This window comes from Giraffa tippelskirchi, chromosome 1, assembly GCF_054371585.1.
Source record: "Giraffa tippelskirchi isolate mGirTip1 chromosome 1, T2T-mGirTip1v1.2.pri, whole genome shotgun sequence".
Classification (NCBI taxonomy): domain Eukaryota; kingdom Metazoa; phylum Chordata; class Mammalia; order Artiodactyla; family Giraffidae; genus Giraffa; species Giraffa tippelskirchi.
Window position 1 is genome coordinate 83250760 of NC_137275.1, and position 17390 is coordinate 83268149.

Sequence of the window (17390 nt, forward strand, 5' to 3'; positions counted from 1 at the left end):
ACAATGGAATATTACTCAGCCATTAAAAAAAATACATTTGAATCGGTTTTACTGAGATGGATGAAACTGGAGCCCATTATACAGAGTGAAGTAAGCCAGAAAGAAAAACAACAATACAGTATACTAATGCATATATATGGAATTTGAAAGATGGTAACGATAACCCTATATGCGAGACAGAATAAGAGACACAGATGCATAGAACAATTTTATGGACTCTGAGGGAGAAGGTTTGGGTGGGACGTTCTGGGAGAATAGCATTGAAACATGTATATTATCATATGTGAAACAGAACACCATTCCATGTTCGATGCATGAGACAAGGGCTCAGGGCCGGGGCAATGGGATAATTTTAAAATTTTATGTGGAATATTTTTTGTTCTGATATTGCAATAACTGTATCTTCAGTCTGATAAAAAAAAAATGTATCAAAAAGTCACTATTTTCAACTCCTTAGTGAAATCCAGTAAAGAACACAAGATGAATGAAGAGTGGAAGAAATAAATAAATAATAAATGAACCAGGTCATCTTTCTTTCTCTGCACTCATATGCACCCTAGGAAATTTCAAAGATCTTTAGGGTCTACCTGAAATTCCTCCATCCTTGTCACTTGCAATGGAATAGGATCCATGAGCTATGAAGCTGCCTATTACCAATTTCAGCTCATTCTCCACTGAAAAAAATACTTCCAGATTCATTCAAAATAGCAATTTACTTGCAGTCACTTTTGTATGATTTAGCCATGAATTTGGATCTGAATCAGAGTTACAAATTTTACGGTTAAAGAGAAAATTTCAAATACTTTAACAGAACTCATCTATTTTATGTGCAAATCTGAATATCAATTGTACTATATACTACATTTTTTTTCTTTCAACAACTATCCATATGGAGCAAGTTTTAGGAATCTGAGATATATCTCACTTGAATTATCCTTTTTGCCATTCTTATGATACTTACAAGCCCGTTTTTTTTTATATTAAAATGATATGGTTTGGCCCTTGAGGGAGCACATATTCTTTCAAATCAAGTACTAACTGGGTTCCCAGTTTGTGTTATATATTTGGCTTAGTCCTGGAAGCCACAATGATTAGCAAGATAGGGATGGTCCCTGTTCTAAGGGAGCCCCCCGCTCCGAGAGAGACAGACTTAGACCAAACAACAGCATAGTGTTATAGGAATTTCTGATTGCTGTATGGAAAAACAATAAAAGCACATTTTAAACTAAAACACAGCTAAAGTGTATTAGGTCATAAAGTGTATTAGCCTTAGAATTTTGTATACCCTTAGGTTTAAAATATACTTTTCCAGTTTTAAAAACCAATATATAACTATATTTATATTTATTACATTATTTCTCATAAATTTATATTTATGAAGTGTATTTTACATTTCAAATCCTTTTGTCTTCAATTTCTTCTAGGTGTCAAAAAGCTATTAGTTTGACAAACCACATTACCACATCCATTTATATTAGCCACAAAACAGTAACTTATAATATTCGACCTGTGATTAAATTGCAGTTTAAATGTTAACAACTGAATTAATTTTAACATGCTTCTACCTTGTTAGTTTTGCTATTTGAAGTTTTCTGTTGCTACTTTAACATAAAGCACATCAACTATATTGTCTTTATAGATTGTTCTCTTATTCAAAGAGTTATTACTCATTTACTAAAAATAAGGTGAATAATAGAACAAGGCTTTCTGAACTATATATCAGGGAGAAAGTTTTATAGCCTTAGTATTGCTTACAAATCAATTCCTTAGAGTTGGCCTGCCATTAGGAGCTTTTAAGACTGCCTAGAGCTGTGTCATTCACTGCTATTTTGACACACTAATGCACTAATGGTATGTGCAGGCTGACATAACTTCTTTTAAGTTCTATTACAATAATTATCAAGACCTTTCTATGAGATATGCAGAGTTAAGCAAGGTGACAAAGAGTATGTAAATACTCAAATATTCCTGGAGCATTCATTTCAAAATGACAGTGAATAATTAAGAAACTATAAAAACAGAGATAAGAACTGCCTGCTTGAGAATCCCGTCAGAGGAAACAAAACCATGAATAAAAGAGACAGTCACTTAGAAATGCTGGCAGGTACACTTAAGTATTCATCTTCTTTTTATAAAATAAGGTTAAAAGTTATGACATGATAACACAAATCACATACTAAAGCATATGAGTTATTGGTAGTTTATCAACTTAATATACATTTAAGGAGCACCTAATACAGTAAAAATGGAATTGTCAAAAATTATTTCACCTTTTGTGGGAAGGTAGACACTAGTCTTCCATGAAAAACAAAAGCATTAATGAAACTAGTAGATATGGCACACTCAGGAGGAAATAATTGGCTATAGGCAATAAAGTATTTAATAATCTGCCCTCTGTTGTCCCCCTCTTTTATTTTATCATATCCCAGCATAAAACAACAAAATTCCTCCATACAACCTTCCTGTTAGGTTACTTATATCTAAAACATTAAACGCCTTCCTTCTATTTATCTCATTAAAACAAAATTTTCATCAATCTAGCTCCCTACCAGCTCATTCATATAAACATATTCTTTACCTCCAATCTCATGCTAATGTGAGGACATTACATTAAAATCTTGTAACAGAATTTGTTTTCATCCTTCCCCTTTCCTTGTCCTGATGAATGGCCTAGCTACTTGTAGAAACTTGGTGCCTTAAGGGAAAGTGGAACCAAAAATAAACATCAAGCCCCTGCCTTTTAAAACATTAAAATCAGCAAACAAAAAAAAATGGTAATTCAGTCATAATACAGGAGAACTGAAAATAATAAGAACTGCAGAGCCGACAGTACAGAGATAAGAAATTACAACATAGAAAAGATGGATATATGAGAGGCTTAGAACCAGAACTATAATTCAGGATGTAGCTGATCTCTTCCCTAGCTTGCCCTGAGAGGTATCAAGGTCCAGAAAGTTGCCAAGAATTCCATGTCAAAAGGAAATGGAATTGAGGGAGCTATGAAAGGAGATTGGTGTAGAAAAGCCCATGGAGATTCCTGGAATGTCAAGAAAGTATAGAAGGGCAGCCAAATTCTCCTTATCATGAAAGGATTAAAAAAAAAAAAAAGAAACACAGAGCCAGCAGACACTGAGGAGCATTTTGGACATAACGAAGGAAGTCGGGGAAAAAAAATGGGATCAAATGGAGATGCATACACCTCTGCAAATGCCAGCACAGAAGGAAGATCCTGGGAAGATGATGATCACTCAGAAAAGAAGATGACACTAAAGCAAATATTGCCATGCATCTCTAGCCAGGATACTACACAGCTAGGAATTTATCTTATTCCTGAAAGAATGAGAGAAGAGTAAAAGGGAAAAAGGGAGAGAAGGAAAGATAACAAGAAGTAGAGAAAGGACGAAAGAGGAGAAAGAGGGAAGGATGGGTAAAAATCTCAAAATAAACTAGTTGAGAGATCAGACTTTTTGAGTCAGAATATCAGAGTTTAATTCTCAGTTCTATGTTATTTGCTGTGTAACCTCGAGCAAGTTACTTAACCTTTTTGTGCCTCAGATTCCCTATCTGAAAAACGGGGATATCAGTGGTACCTAACTCACAGAGATGCTATAAGATTAAATGTGTCAATACACAGGCAGAGCTTAAAAAGAATAAAAGTAAAGCTTTTAAACAAGTGGAGAGGATATTCTGGTAAAAAGGAATAGAATAATTATGGCATGTCCGGGTAGCAAGTAGAAGACAGTTGGCTAAAGTGGAATAATTGTACAGAAAAGAAAATGAGCTGAGTATGGAGCACTAGATAGGAACTAAGTATAAAAAAGGACAAGGACTTGGGTCTAGATCTTGTGTTCCACACGCAGAGGGTCTAATATAAGTAGGTACATGATTGATGCATGAAAAAAAATGGACATTGGGGAGTCAACGAAGGCCTTTAAATTGGAGGACACATGTATAAAGCACTAGATTTTGAAAGACCAATCTTGCCTAGTTAGACTGAGAATAAGAGATGTACTAGAATGAGGTAAACATGATAGAAGATACACATATTTTCATAATAATATGCTAACATTGATAAGGATAGTGACAGTGAAAATCAAATGGAATTTATAACTAGAAATCTAAGTCAGAAAAAATACATAACAAAATGATAAAGCTATGAAAATCATAATCTCCAAATACTGTGACTTCATAGATTAAAAAGAAAGACATTAAAAATACCAGCCGTCTTTTCCATGTTTCCTGGCCTTGCCATAATGCCAGTGGTCCTCTGTTAATCATTATCCATAACGGACACATTAGTAAGTCAGTATTCAGAAATGCACTGTGGACACCATGAAATAAACATGACAGTGACACTGGGATTAACAACAAAATCAAAGACCCATTATCTTATATTATTTCATCATCTTTGGGAGAGTTTTTGAAAAATCAAACTGGAATCTCATCTTCAACATACATAAGTTCTAATTTGTTCAGAAAGAATTTACAATAAAGATTATATTTAAAAATTGAACTAATATTAGCATGCATGCATTAGTGAGTTAGACTAGAATCCTGAAGTTAAAAACAGGATGAATTGAAATTAACTTTAAAGAAAAGTATTTTACATAGTCAAAGTTAACTTGTCATTAAAAAAGTCAGAAACAAACTATGCAATCCAAGTATATTTTATAAAATATTAGTTTTAATGGAATATCTATGATTACTAGTAAATGCCAGAGTTAGTTATTACACTTTCAATCTAAAGCCTGAACTTCTCTATCTCCTGTATTCAGAGGATATAATTTTTTTTAAACCTACATCCTGAGATTATTAGTAAAACCTAATAATCATAGATATCTAATTAATTGAATAATATTTACACAAATATTTAGTTTGATACTCTGGACTGTTTTTTTATACAGTAATTTGATGCTACAACTAAAACAGAAAAAGAATATTAACATTAAAACATACACTTATAGAATTGCTAGTACTGTAACTATATTTTATTCTTCGATTGAAGAATAAAAATAAAAATCTGCTGCTTTTACATAAACTTTACTAGGCTTCTTGTAGTATATAATTTAGGGGAATTTTAATAGGTTTTCACACTTTTATAATTTCAAGTAGTTAAAAATTTCCCAACTTCCAGTTTTATGATGGAATTTGGTGGAAAATCAAACACTGTATAGTAAAATTTGTTGGAATTAATTTTTCCACTATGCAATTAATATTCATGTAGCTATTTAAATTCAATAAGTTACCATAAAAGTTATTAATATATACTTACTTTAGGGGTTACTAGTGACAGTTAAATCATTTATAATGACACAAGTTTTACTAGAGAAACCTGACAAACATCCTGCAGGTGATATGAGAACTTTGTATAGCCTTAAGTAATATTTTTAGCTCAGAGAAGAGAGCTGATTTACATACACACACACACACAAACACATACACACACACACTAGTGAGTTGTCCTACAGATAAACAATAGAAAGTATAAATTAGACCAGTAGAAGTTTTCGTTGGACAGCTGAAGAATAAATAAAACACTGGTATGGCCTGGAGGGATTTTAAGTTTAAAAACAATTGTTGACCATCTACACTAAATAATTTGAACAATCTTATGACTCAAAACAGATGTCTGGAAGGCATAATCACTTATAAGTCTTTTCAGCTATGATATTACAATTTTAATTTCTTGCAATACCATATACCGTTGTACTACCAAGATGTTTGTCACATGTGAATGGAAAAGTTTCCTCCACTACAATGAAGTAGCTCCTTAAAGAAGCCAGCTAGTTGAACAGTTTAAAATGTCATGCTGCTGACCAAGTGGGCTTTATCCCAGGAATGTAAGGTTTCTTTAACATCCCCAAATCAATCAATGTAATACACCACATTAACAAATTGAAAGATAAAAACCATATGATTATCTCAATAGATACAGAAAAAGCCTTTGACAAAATTCAACATCCGTTTATGATAAAAACCCTCCAGAAAGCAGGAATAGAAGGAACATACCTCACCATAATAAAAGCTATATATGACAAACCCACAGCAAACATTATCCTCAATGGTGAAAAATTGAAAGAATTTCCCCTAAAGTCAGGAACAAGGCAAGGATGCCCACTTTCACCACTACTATTTAACATAGTTTTGGAAGTTCTGGCACAGCAATCAGAGTGGAAAAAGAAATAAAAGGAATACAGATAGGAAAAGAAGTAAAACTCTCACTGTTTGCAGATGACATGATCCTCTACATAGAAAACCCTAAAGATTCTACCACAAAATTACTAGAGCTAATCAATGAATATAGTAAAGTTGCAGGATATAAAATTAACACACAGAAATCCCTTGCATTCCTATACACCAATAATGAGAAAACAGAAAGAGAAATTAAGGAAACAATACCATTCACCAATGCAACAAAAAGAATAAAATACTTAGGAATATATCTACCTAAAGAAACAAAAGACTTATATATAGAAAACTATAAAACATTGATGAAAGAAATCAAAGAGGACACAAACAGATGGAGAAATATACTGTGTTCATGGAATGGAAGATTTAATATAGTGAAAATGAGTATACTACCCAAAGCAATCTATAGATTCAATGCAATCCCTATCAAGCTACCAATGGTATTTTTCACAGAACTAGAACAAATCATTTCACAATTTGTATGGCAATATAAGAAACCTCGAATAGCCAAAGCAATCTTGAGAAAGAAGAATGGAACTGGAGGAATCAACCTGCCTGACTTCAGGCTCTACTACAAAGCCACAGTCATCAAGACAGTATGGTACTGGCAAAAAGATAGAAATATAGATCAATGGAACAAAATAGAAAGCCCAGAGATAAATCCACGCACCTATGGACACCTTATCTTCGACAAAGGAGGCAAGAATATACAATGGAGAAAAGACAATCTCTTTAACAAGTGGTGCTGGGAAAACTGGTCAAACACTTGTAAAAGAATGAAATTAGAACACTTTCTAACACCATACACAAAAATAAACTCAAAATGGATTAAAGATCTAAACGTAAGACCAGAAACTATAAAACTCCTAGAGGAAAACAGGCAAAACACTCTCCGACATAAATCACAGCAGGATCCTCCATGACCCACCTCCCAGAATACTGGAAATAAAAGCAAAAATAAACAAATGGGACCTAATTAAAATTAAAAGCTTTTGCACAACAAAGGAAACTATAAGCAAGGTGAAAAGACAGCCTTCAGAATGGGAGAAAATAATAGCAAACGAAGCAACAAACAGTTAATCTCAAAAATATACAAACAACTCCTGCAGATGAATTCCAGAAAAATAAACGACCCAATCAAAAAATGGGCCAAAGAACTAAACAGAAATTTCTCCAAAGAAGACATACAGATGGCTAACAAACACATGAAGAGATGCTCAACATCACTCATTATTAGAGAAATGCAAATCAAAACCACAATGAGGTACCATTTCACACCAGTCAGAATGGCTGCTATCCAAAAGTCTACAAGCAATAAATGCTGGAGAGGGTGTGGAGAAAAGGGAACCCTCTTACACGGTTGGTGGGAATGCAAACTAGTACAGCCACTATGGAGAACAGTGTGGAGATTCCCTAAAAAACTGGGAATAGAACTGCCATATGACCCAGCAATCCCACTGCTGGGCATACACACTGAGGAAACCAGAATTGAAAGAGATGCGTGTACCCCAATGTTCATCGCAGCACTGTTTGCAATAGCCAGGACATGGAAGCAACCTAGATGTCCATCAGCAGACGAATGGATAAGGTACCAGTGGTACATATACACAATGGAATATTACTCAGCCATTAAAAAGAATACATTTGAATCAGTTCTATTGAGATGGATGAAACTGGAGCCCATTACACACAGTGAAGTAAGCCAGAAAGAAAAACACCAATACAGTATACTAATGCATATATATGGAATTTGAAAGATGGTAACGATAACCCTATATGCGAGACAGAATAAGAGACACAGATGCATAGAACAGTCTTATGGACTCTGAGGGAGAAGGTGAGGGTGGGATGTTCTGGGAGAATAGCATTGAAACATGTATATTATCATATGTGAAAGAGAACACCATTCCATGTTCAATGCATGAGACAAATGCTCAGGGCTGGGGCAATGGGATGACCCAGAGGGATGGGATGGGGAGGGATGTGGGAGGGGGGTTCAGGATGGGGAACACAGGTAAACCCATGGCTGATTCATGTCAATGTATGGCAAAAATACAATATTGTATTTGTAATACAATATTGTAAAGTAATTAGCCCCCAACTAAAATAAATAAATTTATTAATAAAATTTATTAATAAAAAAATAAATAAAATGTCATGCTGCTTTAATGTTACAAGTTTAAGGTAATATAAAACATTTTTATCCACTGTATAAATAGCACATAGTATTTGACATTTTTCTACTATTTTATGGATTTAGATACATAACATGAAGTTTTCAGAAGAAAACTTTAGTTCAATGTTCAAAATTTTAGTTAAAGAGTATGCAGAAGTTTTGATGTAAGATAGATTTGGGTTGTAATATAGCCTCTGTTTCCTACCAGTTGGATACAGGTTTTAAACACTTAGTCTCATTTTCAACACCTATCAGAAGAGGCCATACTTATAAAGATTAAGTATTCCTAGCATAGTTATAAATATTAAGTAACATAACTATTATACACAGGCCTAGAAAGCATATGATAGATGCTCAATAAAAACCAGTCATGAGTCCACTTATTATTTGTGTTTATTAGCAAATTAGTAATAGTAAAGGGTGAATGGACAGTCAAAAATTGTTTATTAGACTTGACAGTCTTAAAAGGTATGATTATTTATCAGACAAAATGTATAGTATTAGGTAACCATATAGTTACTATGTAATCATTTGACTTTCCACCAGATTCCATTGTAAAGTTGGAGAGGTCGGGGAAATATTGTCTAACATCAGAGGAAAAAAATATTCATCAGTAAGTGCATCTTCTCTAGGTTGAGGAAATTCTATTTCACCCAACAACAAATTATGGTCATTCACTCATCATCTAGTCACTGAACTGGATATTGGCAATGCAATGGTAAAAAGGGATGCAGACCCAGAGGCATGAAATGTACAGTAAAGTGGGGGAGACACATAAGATTAAACCAATCACAATACTGAGTACATAATTAAACCTTAGATAAAACATCTTGGTCTCTAAAGAGGGAATTAGACTTGGGTTCAGGGCACTAGGATGACTTCTTGAATGATCAGATTAATCAGTTATTGTGACAGAAATAGACAATGGAGACTCCAGGTATATAGCACAGCGTAGTTCAACTACAGAAGCTGAACTACAACAAAATGTGTAAAGGGTCTATTTATTTTATAATTTAAAAGCTATCAAAATATGGAAGAAATAAAATTAAAATAAATATGGCTAACAACTATTTAATATGCCAATTATACCATTATCTTTTCATAATAGCATTACTTCAACAAATCCTTAAATTTATCACTACAGTTGTACCAGACTTGGTTTTTTTTTTGGTTGGTACTACCAACTTCATTGGAGAAGGAAATGGCAACCCACTCCAGTATTCTTGTCTGGAGAATCCCATTAACAGAGGAGCCTGATGGACTACAGTCGATGGGGCCACAAAGAGTCGGACATGACTGAGTGACTAAGCAGTAACTTTATGGGCTTCCCCAATGGCTCAGATGGTAAAGAATCTTCCTGCAATGCGGGAGACCTGGGTTCAATCCCTGGGTTGGGAAGATCCCCTGGAGGAGGGCATGGCAACCCACTCCAGTATTCTCGCCTGGAGAATCCCCATGGACAGAGGAGCCTGGCGGGCTACAGTCCATGGGGTTGCAAAGAGTCGGACAGGGCTGAGCGACTAGGCACACACACAGTGTGTTAACTTTATAACACAGAGTAAACAAATCTGAGATTTTCCAGGGCTATTCTGATTTTCTTGAGTCAATATTTCAAAATTTCTTTAATGAGCCAGACACATTTGGTATTATATTGGTGTGATTCTTCTCAACTTACAGGAAGTTCCATATTCTATCTCCTTTATTATTGCCTTCTGTTTATACTAAGAATGCCTTGATTCTCGCTCTTTTGTTGAAACTCAAAAGAACAACAGTGCTCTTTTCCTAAGCATCTTATTCTAATGGGATTCTAAGAAGTTAGTCCATTATTTTATTTTTAATGGACAGATTAACATGTACTTCATCAAACAGCAACCCTATCTTTTGGAGCATTATCTACTGAGATCTTCCTAGTAAGGATCAGATTGTCTCCATCTCTGAGTTTCAATCTGGAAAAATTTTGTACAGTCAATCACTGGATTTCTAAGCTGAAGCAAGCTAACATTCCCAGATCACAGACTAATTCTTCACACTGACAACTTTTTTATTATTCTTCAGTAGAGGCCTGTGTTCACATCTTTCCTTTCCAAGAATTCAACTTCAGTAACTCAAAAGATAAGTGAAGCAGTAAGCTGACTTTCAAATTAAAGACTTTTTTTTATATAGAACATATATATAAAAAGTAACTATTTAACAATTAAAAAAAGGCTAATTTTAATCAGATATTTCTATATTTAAACATGTACAATATTCTATATGTAAAATCCAAACTCTTGGATAAAGTGAGTTCATTGAACTATACCTTATAAATTATAATAATATGTAATACCTGTATATTTATAATATGTATAAGTCATATGTATATATTACATACATTGTTCTCATAAATCTTAAGTACTACTGGAGGAAGGAAGAAAAACTTAGTGTTTAATGGGGACAAAGTTTCATTTTAGGAAAGTGAAAAATTTGGGAGATGGATGGTGGTTAGAATTGCACAATGATGTGAATGTACTTGGCGCCACTGAAATTTACAATATGTTAAAATAGTATGTTTTATATGACCTATCACAATAAAAAAATTAAAAATAAAACAAATAGGGAGTAATCAATACCATGAATAAAACATTATAGGGTGACACAACAGAAGCTACCTTAGATTGAATTCAAAGTAAAAGTTTCTCTGAGGAATTCATAGTTCACCAGAGATACTAAAGACATGAAAGGAGGCAGTCTTTAAACAAAGTGAGATAGGAGGCTCCTGAACTTCCCTTCTCCCATGGACATACCAAATAAATACCTATACATGGAGCAGTTCTCTCTAAAAGAAATCTAGAAATCAGCTGAGCCACTCTTACACACTGGGCGAATGAGAAAACATCCACAATGAAATGGGTAGGAAAATCTGAGACATGCTCTCACTATAAACCTTATTGCCAGCATAAACCTTATTGCCAGCATAGGACTATAAAATTAGGAAAAAACTCCCAGCTTCTCCTTGAAAAGCAAAGAGTTTGTACACTACATCTAGCACACCAACTTTAAAGACTCCTACAGAGAGGCCTGGTGTGCTGCAATTCATGGGGTTGCAAAGAGTCGGACACAACTGAGCGACTGAACTGAACTGAACTGAAATAAGGGCAGGCCCCCAAGACATTTACCTGGGAAAGCCAATGGACCTTGAGTCCATGAGACCCACAAGACCACAGCAAATAAAGAGGTAATTAACAGGATCAAGCATTCTCTGCAGCTATCAACTGAAGGCTCAGTGAAGAGACAGTGGCAAAATTGCCCACCTCCCAGTCTTTCCCTAAATGGGGACTATTTGTATACTTTAAAGGCTGTGGTCTGAAAATCAGGCTTCTAAGTTAGCATACATCACAGGCTGTCTATGAACCTCAGCTGAGAACAGGGAAGCCAGTGGACACCTCTCTCACCCTTTCTCTCTTGCTTGCTCCAATTCACAAGTAATGCCCCTGCAAAAGAGCTTGTACACAGTTCTGCACCCCAGCTTTAGCAGCTGCTACCCAAGGGACAGGTCCCCAGATTGTCTGGCTCTAAGTGGATTCCCATGGGACTATAGCAAACAAAAGAGTCCTTAATGGGTTTAGGAGTACCCCCACCCCCACCCCCCCAAAAAAGCTACACACCTGAGCCAAGTACCCTCTCTCTCTTTAGTTGCTAAGTCATGTCTGACTCTTGCAACCTCATGGACTATAGCCCACCAGGCTCCTCTGCCCATGGGATTTCCCAGGCAAGAATCCTGGAGTGGGTTGCCATTTCCTTCTTCAGGGGATCTTCCCAACCCAGGGATCGAACCTGGGTCTCCTGCATGCAGGCAGATTCTTTACCGACTGAGCTACAAGGGAAGCTTGCCCCGTACCGTGGGAGATGGCAAAAAGTCACACCCCACCCCTAGGAGTGACTTAACCATGCATTTCCCAGCTATTGCCTGGGATCCAGTTCTACTCAGCATGAATTATACATGCTGACTGTGATCCTCTCTTTGGGGACATTGATGGATCTTGGCACACCCTCAAATTAGTTGGAGCCACTAAGAGCAAAGGAAGAGGATTGGACAATCATAAAGATTTGAGAAACAATCAGGAGCACGGGTTGGTCTAGCTGACAAGGTTCATTCATCTCCTACATGAGACCACTCTGTCAGGCCCAGGAGAGGTGGCTGTTTTACCTAATGCACATAAACCCATACAAAGAATCATGGAAAATGAAGAAACACAGACATATGTTCCAAACAAAAGAATAAGATGAAACTATAGAAGTAGATCAAAATGAAATGACGACTCATATAGAGTCAAAATAATGGTCATAGAGATGCTCATTGAGGTCAGGAGAACAAAGATAAAATATCTAAAAGTACTAAATGGAAATAACAGACCTGAAGAGTATAATAACTGAACTTAAAAATTCAATAGAGAAATTGAACAGTTGACTAGATGAAGTCAAAGAAACAATCAGCAAACTCAAGGACACAGCAGCACTAATCAATCAGAAGAACAAAAATAAAAAAAGAATGAAAACAGTGATGATAGCTTTAATGGAATTTATGGACTACCATAATGATATGCACTATAGGGATCCCATTAAAGAGAGAAAATGGTTGAGGAAACTAGAAGAAATAATGACAAGAAACTTCCTTAACCTAAGAAACAAATATCCAGATCCTTCTGCAGGGAACAACGAAAGACCCAGGATAGCCAAAGCAATCTTCAAAAAGAAGAACAAAGCTAGAAGCTTCACCCCTTTTGATTTCAAACCATATTACAAAGCTATAGTAGTCAGAACATATAATATTGGCATAAAAACAAGACACAGACCAATGGAACACAATGGAGAGCCCAGAAATGAATTCATGCATATGTAGTCAATTAATGTAGGACAAAAAAGCCAAGAACATACAATGGAGATAGGACATTTTCTTCAATAAATGTTGCTGGGAAAATTGGGACAGCCACATGAAAAAGACAGAAGCTGGATCCTTACCTCATACTATACATAAAATTCTACTTACAATGGATTAAAGACTCAAACACTTGAATGTAAGAGCTGAAACCATAAAACTCCTAGAAGAAAACATAGAAGGCATACTCCTTGACATTGGACTATATTTTTTTTTTTACTTTGACACCAAAAGCAAAAAGAAACAAGTGGGACTACATTAAACTAAAAAGCTTCTCCACAGCAAAGGAAACCATCAACAAAATGAAACGACAATCTAAAGAATGGGAGAAAATATTTGCAAATCATATCTTATAAAAAACTCATAGAAGTAAATAGAAAAAAGAAAACCAAAAACTAATCTAATTTAAAAACTGGCAAAGGAGCTGCATAGATATTTTCTCAAGAAGATAAACAAATGACTACCAAGTATATACATGAAAAGCCTCTCAACATCACTGATCATTAGGAAATTCAAGTAAAAACCACAATGAGAAATCACTTCTCTTCTGTTAGAATGGCTATTATCAAAAGAGAAGAGATAAAAAGTAATAATGAGGATTGTGAGAAAAGGGACCCCTTGTGTACTGTTGGTGGATAGTAAATTGGTACAGCCCCTATGGGAAACTCCATGGAAGATCCTCAAAAAATTAAAACAGAACTACCATGTGATCCAACAATCTGACTTCTGGGTAAATATACAAAGTAAAGAAAATTATTTTCTGGAAGAGAAATCTATGATCCATATTCATTTTAGCATGATTCATAATAGCCAAAATATGGAAAAAACCTAAGTGGTCTGTCAATGCAAAAATGGATAAAGAAAATTTGGTTTGTATGTGTGTTGTGTGTGCACATGTGCATAAAATGTTGTAATTATATAATAATGATGGAAGATTATTTAGCCATGAAAGGAGGACATCTTGCTGTTTGTACATGGATTAACCCTGACGACCTTCTACTAAGTGAAATAAGTTGGATAGAGAAAGATAATATTGTAACAGAGAAGAACAAATCTGACATATTGGATCTGTTTATTTTACTTTGCCTGAGCATACTAAAGTCCTTTGTTTAGCTCATAGGAAACATCTTGACCAGGCCCACATGGTCAATTCCAGGAAAGAAGAAATTAACACTCCCCTCCCCAGAGTCTGGCCAGAATTAGGAAATATTTGAAGCAGCTTACTGCCTTTTAAGTTTATCTCCTCACTTTCCCCCTTTGTTCTATGAAAGAAACTAGTTCTCAAACCCAGGGAAAATGGTTCTTTGGGACACTAGTCCACCATGTTCCTGGTCTGCTGGCTTTCTGAATAAAGTTACTGTTCCTTGTCCCAACAACTTGTCTCTTTATTTATTAACCTGTTGTGCAACTATCAGTATGAGCTTGGACTTGGTAACAATATAATTATATGTGGAATCTAAAAAAAAGCTGAATTCATAGAAACAGATAGAATGATGGTCACCAGAGACTGGGGTGGGGTGGAGTGGGTTGGGACTATACAGAGATTTGGGTCAAAGAGTACAATCTTCCAGTTACAAACTGAATAAGTTCTGGTGATCTAATGTACAGTACAGTGATTATAGTTAATAATTAGGTATTATATAATTGAAAGTTGCTAAGAAAGTAGATCTTAAATGTTCTAACTACAAAAAATAAATGGTAATTATGTTGTGTGATAGAGGTATAGGCTTATGTTATAGGGGTAATAATTTTGCAATATATAAAACATATCAAATCAATACATTGTACACATTACATTTATACAGTATTTTATGTCAGTTATAGCTCCATAACTGTAGGGAAAAAAGAAAAAGGGAGGAAGTTAAAAAAGAGAAAAAAGACATGAAGGAATCAGCCTGCAAAGCTTCTAGGATGAGCCTATGGTAAGAAATAACAGCTAAAAGAAAACCAGCTGAAAATCACTGTAGCTGAAATATAGTAAATAAGGAAGAGAATAATTCAAAAGTAGGTAAGAGCCAGATTGTATAGAGTCTGGAAAGACATGTCAAGAAGATTGAATATTATTCTAATTTATGGCTTCCCTGGTAGCTCAGCTGGTAAAGAATCCTCCTGCAATGGGGGAGACCTGGGTTCCATCCCTGGGTTGGGAAGGTCCCCTAGAGAAGAGAACAACCACCCACTCCAGTATTCTGGCCTGGAAAATTCCATGGACTGTATAGTCCATGGGGTCTTAAAGAGTCGACAGGACTGCGACTTTCATTTTCATTTTGCTTATGGCTTCCCATTTTAGGAGGAACACAGAGAACATGAAATGGCATAGCACTGTGGCTAAATCAAAACATACATCCAAGAGCTTCTCTCTCTGCTGATAATCTAAGACAGTTCCTATCATGGCACCCAAATATTTTAAACATCTTCAAGCTTAATATAAATGGTTTGCTCCTGAACATTCCTGAAAAGAATAGAGGGTGTCCTTTTTCACCTTCTCTTCTGAGGGGATGAGTTCTAGTGTTTGACACATAGTTATAAGTGCCTATCCTTGATTTTCCTAGGAGGTCCATGTAAATACGGGTTCTCATGTACATATTTCCTTGAAATTCACTCTGGAAAACAAGTTATCAGATTAAGACTCTTCATTAATCAATAATAATAAACCCCACATCAATGGTCTAGGGCTTTCTCATACTGCTTGAAGCATGATAGTCCGGAAAAGAAATTTAGTGTGTAAAGAAGAAACTTCTTTTGGGAGAAATATGTGGAAATAAACCAATTTTTCTGACTTAGTAAAGAGAAAGACTAATAGCTTATAGCTTTAAAATGCATTTGTGAAAAGAAAAAGGCATGTATGTCTATGTAGTCAGTTTTCTTACTGAAGGTTGCTTCTTTGTCAACTCTGAAAATGCAGTTTTAATGTAGTAATATAATGCAGAGCTTAAAGGATTTTTAGCAATCATATAATCCTAATTGTTAATAAATGTATAATTTATTAATACCAGGTAATTATATAAGTCTCATTTTGCCTTAGAGTTTTGTCTTTTTTATTTAGGTCACTATACTAAATGGCAAAATACCAATGAGAGAAAATATCCTGCCTATTTAGATTTAGGTGATAATCAAATTATACATCATCTGCTAAAGTTACCATTTATTTTATGGTTCCAAGAATACAAGGTTTATATAATTTTATTTTATAACAATAAATTGAATATATGATCCATAATCTTGATTCAGTCTCCTTGAGGTCATAAGTAAAGTCTTTTAAATGTTACAATATTTTAATAAAAATCACTTAATAGAAATCAATAGGTCCCTGATAGGATTCAAATATTTGCATAATTAGGAATCCCCTTGATATATGAGATCTACTGGCCACATATTGGTATACTGTAATGAAAAACACATCCAAAAGAGAAAAACCGAAAATCTTTTTTCCCCCTAATCATAATTTGATTTATCTAAAGGGAAACTCTGCAAAGTAGTCATGGAAAGTTTAACTTAAAATTAAACATATTTATCAAATAGCTTCCTAACAAGCTTAACTAAGCAAATATATGTCATCAAAAAATAAATTGTAAAACAGAGCTCTATGCATAAAAATAGTATAAAGACACAATTCCAATTAACTATGTCAATATTTCAGAATGTGTGATCACAAAGTTCATGGAATCTATAGAGAAATCCATAAAGTATACAGTTCAGCGTCAAATAACAGTACCACTGACTAGTAGAACTTTTCAGATGATATCTATAGGCTATTGTGCTTTATTGTAGAATTCACAGGTTGAAAGAAAGGATAAATGGATTAAATATTTTTAAAAGAACAATGGGAATAGCAGGGCTCTCTTCAAATATTCAAAGGACAGTCACAAAGAAAACACTGCAGCCACATAGCTGTTGTAGAGAACTAGAAAAATTGAAGAAAGTTGTGAGGAGGGAATTGTGTAATACAAACAGCCTGCAGCAGTTAGAGCTGTTTAGTGAAGTAGAATAGTACAAGTACAAGCTGTCAGGAGAGAGGGTTCCTGACCTTGGCAAGATGTTATACTTGATGACCCTCACGTTCCCTTTCATATCTAAAATTTCACGATGAGTTTCAGTGAACAAAAGAAC

General features: G+C 34.9%; 2 protein-coding genes across 21 annotated transcripts in view; one reads left to right on the forward strand and one right to left on the reverse strand.

Annotated features, from left to right (window-relative positions):
• The window catches only part of LOC145547098 (uncharacterized), a 745699-nt gene that overhangs the window by 660610 nt on the left and 67699 nt on the right, over positions 1-17390 (forward strand). The window lies entirely within an intron of this gene.
• Positions 1-17390, reverse strand: part of STPG2 (sperm tail PG-rich repeat containing 2) — a 601931-nt gene that overhangs the window by 101424 nt on the left and 483117 nt on the right. The window lies entirely within an intron of this gene.